The following is a 6,777-nucleotide window of genomic DNA, read 5'->3' as shown; positions in this document are numbered from 1 at the left end:
AAGTTGCTGTATCAGGTCATGAAAAAGAATGACGAATGTCTGGAGTTGTTGTTGGTGCCCGTCCATTTGTACCATCTGTCCTGCAGTTGGTGCACTCTCACCTTCTTGGGGCTCACGTAGGGGTGGAAAAGACCTTCAGACAGAATCAAGGAACAATTTTGCTGGCCAGGGGTGAAGAAATCAGAGGAAGAATACTGCTGCAGTTGCCCTCAGTGCCAGCAAGTGGCTCCAAAATCCAATTTCCTCAGTCCCTTAAATTCCCTTACATTACATTACATTTAAGTCATTTAGCAGACACTCTTATCCAGAGCGACTTACAAATGGGTGCATTCACCTTATGACATCCAGTGGAACAGCCACTTTACAATAGTGCATCTAAATATTTTTAAGGGGGTGAGAAGGATTACTTTATCCTATCCTAGGTATTCCTTAAAGAGGTGGGGTTTCAGGTGTCTCCGGAAGGTGGTGATTGACTCCGCTGTCCTGGCGTCGTGAGGGGAGTTTGTTCCACCATTGGGGTTTTCCAGAGCAGCGAACAGTTTTGACTGGGCTGAGCGGGAACTGTACTTCCTCAGTGGTAGGGAGGCGAGCAGGCCAGAGGGGGTGGATGAACGCAGTGCCCTTATTTGGGTGTAGGGCCTGATCAGAGCCTGGAGGTACTGAGGTGCCGTTCCCCTGCACAGTCTCATTAGGCAAGCACCATGGTCTTGTAGCGGATGCGGCTTCAACTGAAGCCAGTGGAGAGAGCGGAGGAGCGGGGGACGTGAGAGAACTGGGAAGGTTGAACACTAGACGGGCTGCGGCGTTCTGGATGAGTTGTAGGGGTTTAATGGCACAGGCAGGAGACCAGCCAACAGCGGTTGCAGTAATCCAGACAGGAGATGACAAGTGCCTGGATTAGGACCTGCGCCGCTTCCTGTGTGAGGCAGGGTCGTACTCTGCGGATGTTGTAGAGCATGAACCTACAGGAACGGGCATCCGCCTTGATGTTAGCTGAGAACGACAGGGTGTTGTCCAGAATCACGCCAAGGTTCTTAGCGCATGGGAGGAGGGACAATGGAGTTGTCAACAAGTGATGGCGAGATCATGGAACGGGCAGTCCTTCCCGGGAGGAAGAGCAGCTCCGTCTTGCCGAAGCCCAGCTTGAGGTGGTGATCCGTCATCCACACTGATATGTCTGCCAGACATGCAGAGATGCGATTCGCCACCTGGTCATCAGAAGGGGGAAAGGAGAAGATTAATTGTGTGTTGTCTGCATGGCAATGATAGGAGAGACCATGTGAGTTATGACAGAGCCAAGTGACTTGGTGTATAGCGAGAATAGGAGAGGGCCTAGAACAGAGCCTGGGGGACACCAGTGGTGAGAGCGCGTCGTGAGGAGACAGATTCCCGCCACGCCACCTGGTAGGAGCCACCTGTCAGGTAGGACGGGCAACCAAAGCGTGGGCCGCGCCGGAGATGTCCAACTGGAGAGGGTGGAGAGGAGGATCATTATTTACGTTCCTTTCAGCAGGATTGCAATGGACCTGATGGGACCTCTACCCACGAGCAACAGAGGGCACCAATACATACTGGTGATTCTGGATTATGCCACCAGGTATCCGGAAGACATTCCCCTGTGTACCATGGCCACCAAGGGTATCGCACGTGAATTGGTCACGCTGTTCTCCTGAGTAGGCATTCCCGATGAGATATTGACCGACCAGGGTACCCCGTTCATTTTACGAATCATGAAGGATCTATGCAAGCTAATGGTAATTACCCAGTTGCGCACCTCAGTGTATCACCCGCAGACCAATGGATTGGTGGAAAGATTCAATCAAACCCTGAAGCAGATGTTAAAGAAGGTGATGGAGGCTGACGGAAAGAATTGGGACCAGCTGCTACCCTACCTGATGTTCTCGATCTAAGTGATGTACCCCTCCTAGGGATGGCATGGAAGAGCACTAGTAAGATAGTGACTCAGCCACGTAATCGGGTCAGAGGCAGTAAATCCCAGTGGAGAGGGGGGAGCCGACCAGGCAGAGAAAGCAAGGGCGGTTCGTCACCCCAGTGTCTTGCCGTTCACCTCCCTACCCCTGGGCCAGAATACACTTAATCATAACACCTACTGAAGAGATGAGTCTTCAGTGAAGACGTAAACGTTGAGACCGAGTCTGCGTCTTTCACATGGAAAGGCAGACCATTCCATAAAACCTAGCTCTATAGGAGAAAGTCCTGCCTCCAGCTGTTTGCTTAGAAATTATAGGGACAAAAAGGTACTAGAACTAAGGTGTTTGTAGTACCACTACAATACGTAGAGCAAGCAGTTTACCTTGACTTGGAAGAGTTCCAGTGATAGATAGCCATAGCCAGCTAGCTTAGCATAGCATCCTCTCTGTTGGATAGCCATAGCCAGCTAGCTAGCATAGCATCCTCTCTGTTTGATCCGGGTGTTTCAGTAGGCTAACTAATCTAACGATCTGCATTCGCTAGCTAAGTAAAAGTGAAACAAATACAACTAAATATCTCTCTCTCTTTTCACCCTCCCGGTCTTGCTTCTCCTTACTTTTTAATTAATTAATTTGTTCAACACTGTTCAACTATTGTCTTTCTCTCTCTTTGAATCAACTACGCATATCATTTTATGCACTGGAGTGCTTTGTTGTTGTTACTTATTATTTGGTGAGGTTAATATATTTAGTATAGTTTGACTTTTTTAATGTTTCACTTTTTTATTTCTATGAAATTCACTGAGGAGGATAGTCCTCCCTGCCGCCTCTGGTACAGGATAACGGTCTATGGTCACGGGTTCCACTGTCTGACTGTCTGAATGTATTTACACACAAACACAGGAACACAAAGGACAAAATCAGGGCACTCTTTTGATGACGGCAGGAGTTCAGTTGAGTTGGCTACCTCTCTCTTACCCTGTCTCCCTCCCTCCCTCCCTCCCTCTTTCTCTCTCTCCTTCTATTCCTCCTTCTATTCCCTTCCTAGTCTCTTTCTGTTTTGCATACGGTGGAAGCACGTGCTGTGATAGGTGAACTGAGCCAGCTGCATCTGCATGTTTAGCTGTAGTTCCTTATATGGAGAGAGGTGTTTCACAGAGAGAGAGAGCGATATGTATATTATCTACCTCACTTGCTTTGGCAATGTTAACACATGTTTCCCATGCCAATAAAGCCCCTTGAATTGAACTGAATTGAATTGAGAGAGAGAGAGAGAGAGAGAGAGAGAGGGAGAGAGAGAGAGAGAGAGAGAGAGAGAGAGAGAGAGAGAGAGAGAGAGAGAGAGAGAGAGAGAGAGAGAGAGGGAGAGAGAGAGAGAGAGAGAGAGAGAGAGAGAGAGAGAGAGAGAGAGAGAGAGAGAGAGAGAGAGAGAGAGAGAGAGAGAGAGAGAGAGAGAGAGAGAGAAGAGGCAGGAGTGAAAGTGAGCGAGATGAGAGAGGAGTGAGGGAGGGAGAGAAGCGCCGCAAAGCGAGCAAGAGGTTTTCACTTTCTATTCTCCGCTCAGTAGCAGTCAGAGGAGTCCACGTTGAGACACAGTAAGTGAATACAGTTACCGTTTACCGAGTGTGTGTGTGTGGGGTGTGTGTGTGTGAGGAGAGAGAGCTCTATACTTGAGACAATTGTGCTTGTATTTACGGAGTCTCAGGTTGATATTATTGATTGGGGAAAACTTTCACTCTGTCGTGTGTGTGTGTGTGTGTGTGTGTGTGTGTGTGTGTGTGTGTGTGTGTGTGTGTGTTCGTGTCTGTCTGTGTGTGAGTGTGTGCAGTTAGTTAGTCAGAGTGTCCTTCCTGTGCAGTCATTTGATGGGGGACGGTTTTCAATGTGGAAAAGAGCTGAGGAGACTGTGGATGGATACTGTTAGTGTTTAATGTCCTGTACATTAGTTGACCACACACACCGTAGGCATTCTCCCCAGCAGCCTGCTCTCTTCACACACACACACACACACACACACACACACACACACACACACACACACACACACACACACACACACACACACACATACGCCTGGGATCTTAATTGGATCACTCATTTGTTGCTGAGAATTTTCCTGCACTGCAGATGAGCTTCATGTTTCACGTAAATACACAAAAAATACTCAATAATACACTGTTACAATAACAGGATTGTACTTTTGGCCAGATAATAGACTGAGCAACATTATGGAATGAATGTTCAACTGTTCAAATTCACACACTGGCACACACACCACACACACACAGGCACACACACCACACACACCACACCACACCGACACACACACACACACACACACACACACACACACACACACACACACACACACACACACACACTCTGTCATGCAGGTGAAAGAGGACCCAAACGCGACTTAACAGAAACAGAGTTTATTAAAGTCCAAAACGGAATAACAGAAATCCTCTCGATTTGTAGAGGGGAAAACAACTGGAGAAGCGGCCACAGACTGCAGGTCGCTTCGGGTAGGCGCAGGCCGTAGTCGACTGAGACACCTGCTCACACGCAGCGTCTGATGAAGGCACAAAACACGACAGGACAGGGTGATACACAATCACGGCAAAACACGACAGGACAGGGCGAAACGCAATCACAGCATGGTGAAATCAATACAAGGAACCGACCGCACAGGAACGGATCACAAAGGAATAAATAGGGACTCTAATCAGGGGAAAGGATCGGGAACAGGTGTGGAAGACTAAATGATGATTAGGGAATAGGAACAGCTGGGAGCAGGAACGGAACGATAGAGAGAAGAGAGAGCGAGAGAGTGAGAGAGGGAGGGGGAGAGAGGGATAGGAGGGAAAGAACCAAATAAGACCAGCAGAGGGAAACGAATAGCATGGGGAGCACAGGGACAAGACATGATAATAAATGACAAACATGACAGTACCCCCACTCACCGAGCGCCTCCTGGCGCTCTCGAGGAGGAACACTGGCAGCAACGGAGGAAATCATAGATCAAACGGTCCAGCACGTCCCGAGAAAGAACCCAACTCCTCTCCTCAGGACCGTAACGAAAAACGATAAAAAGGGAAACTAGGGTACTACTCTAAAAAAAATGAGAACTAGGGACAGACTGAGACACAGCAAGGGCAGGGACAAGAACAGGAGAGATGCGATGGCAGGGAACAGACTGAGACCCAGCAAGACCAGGAGCAGAAGCAGGAAAAAATTACCAGACTTCTTCTGCGCGCAGTCTGAACACGCAGCCACGAAACGGCGCGTGTCACGCTCCTGAGTCGGCCACCAAAAGCGCTGGCGAATAGACGCAAGAGTGCCTCGAACACCGGGATGACCAGCTAACTTGGCAGAGTGAGCCCACTGAAGAACAGCCAGACGAGTGGAAACAGGAACGAAAAGGAGGTTACTAGGACAAGCGCGCGGCGACGCAGTGTGCGTGAGTGCTTGCTTAACCTGTCTTTCAATTCCCCAGACTGTCAACCCGACAACACGCCCATAAGGAAGAATCCCCTCGAGATCAGTAGAAGCCACAGAAGAACTAAACAGACGGGATAAGGCATCAGGCTTGGTGTTCTTGCTACCCGGACGGTAAGAAATCACAAACTCGAAACGAGCGAAAACAACGCCCAACGAGCTTGACGGGCATTAAGTCGCTTGGCAGAACGGATGTACTCAAGGTTCTTATGGTCTGTCCAAACGACAAAAGGAACGGTCGCCCCTCCAACCACTGTCGCCATTCGCCTAGGGCTAAGCGGATGGCGAGCAGTTCACGGTTACCCACATCATAGTTGCGCTCAGATGGCGACAGGCGATGAGAAAATAAGCGCAAGGATGAACCTTATCGTCAGACTGGAAGCGCTGGGATAGAATGGCTCCCACGCCTACCTCTGAAGCGTCAACCTCGACAATAAATTGTCTAGTGACGTCAGGAGTAACGAGGATAGGAGCGGACGTAAAACGTTCTTTTAGAAGATCAAAAGCTCCCTGGGCGGAACCGGACCACTTAAAACACGTCTTGACAGAAGTAAGAGCTGTGAGAGGGGCAGCAACTTGACCGAAATTACGAATGAAACGCCGATAGAAATTAGCGAAACCTAAAAGCGCTGCAACTCGACACGTGACCTTGGAACGGGCCAATCACTGACAGCTTGGACCTTAGCGGAATCCATCTGAATGCCTTCAGCGGAAATAACGGAACCGAGAAAAGTAACGGAGGAGACATGAAAAGAGCACTTCTCAGCCTTTACGTAGAGACAATTCTCTAAAAGGCGCTGTAGAACACGCGAACGTGCTGAACATGAATCTCGAGTGACGGAGAAAAATCAGGATATCGTCAAGATAGACAAAAACAAAAATGTTCAGCATGTCTCTCAGAACATCATTAACTAATGCCTGAAAAACAGCTGGCGCATTGGCGAGACCGAACGGCAGAACCCGGTACTCAAAATGCCCTAACGGAGTGTTAAACGCCGTTTTCCACTCGTCCCCTCTCTGATGCGCACGAGATGGTAAGCGTTACGAAGGTCCAACTTAGTAAAGCACCTGGCTCCCTGCAGAATCTCGAAGGCTGATGACATAAGGGGAAGCGGATAACGATTCTTAACCGTTATGTCATTCAGCCCTCGATAATCCACGCAGGGGCGCAGAGTACCGTCCTTCTTCTTAACAAAAAGAACCCCGCCCCGGCCGGAGAAGAAGAAGGCACTATGGTACCGGCGTCAAGAGACACAGACAAATAATCCTCGAGAGCCTTACGTTCGGGAGCCGACAGAGAGTATAGTCTACCTCGAGGAGGCGTGGTCCCTGGAAGGAGATCAATACT

The 6,777-nt window shown here is 49.2% G+C and overlaps 1 protein-coding gene across 1 annotated transcript in view; it reads left to right on the top strand.

Annotated features, from left to right (window-relative positions):
• The first annotated feature begins 3,400 nt into the window (after positions 1–3,400).
• Positions 3,401–6,777, top strand: part of LOC124019454 (muscleblind-like protein 1) — a 128,078-nt gene continuing 124,701 nt past the window's right edge. Inside the window, exon 1 of the mRNA XM_046334800.1 lies at positions 3,401–3,526. The gene's annotated coding sequence lies outside the window, so the exon portion shown is untranslated. The remainder of the gene's footprint in view (positions 3,527–6,777) is intronic.

The sequence above is a fragment of the Oncorhynchus gorbuscha genome, unplaced genomic scaffold (assembly GCF_021184085.1).
Source record: "Oncorhynchus gorbuscha isolate QuinsamMale2020 ecotype Even-year unplaced genomic scaffold, OgorEven_v1.0 Un_scaffold_99:::fragment_2:::debris, whole genome shotgun sequence".
Taxonomy (NCBI): Eukaryota; Metazoa; Chordata; class Actinopteri; order Salmoniformes; family Salmonidae; genus Oncorhynchus; species Oncorhynchus gorbuscha.
The sequence above is the reverse complement of the archived record's forward strand: the minus strand, read 5'-3'. Positions and strand labels throughout refer to the sequence as shown.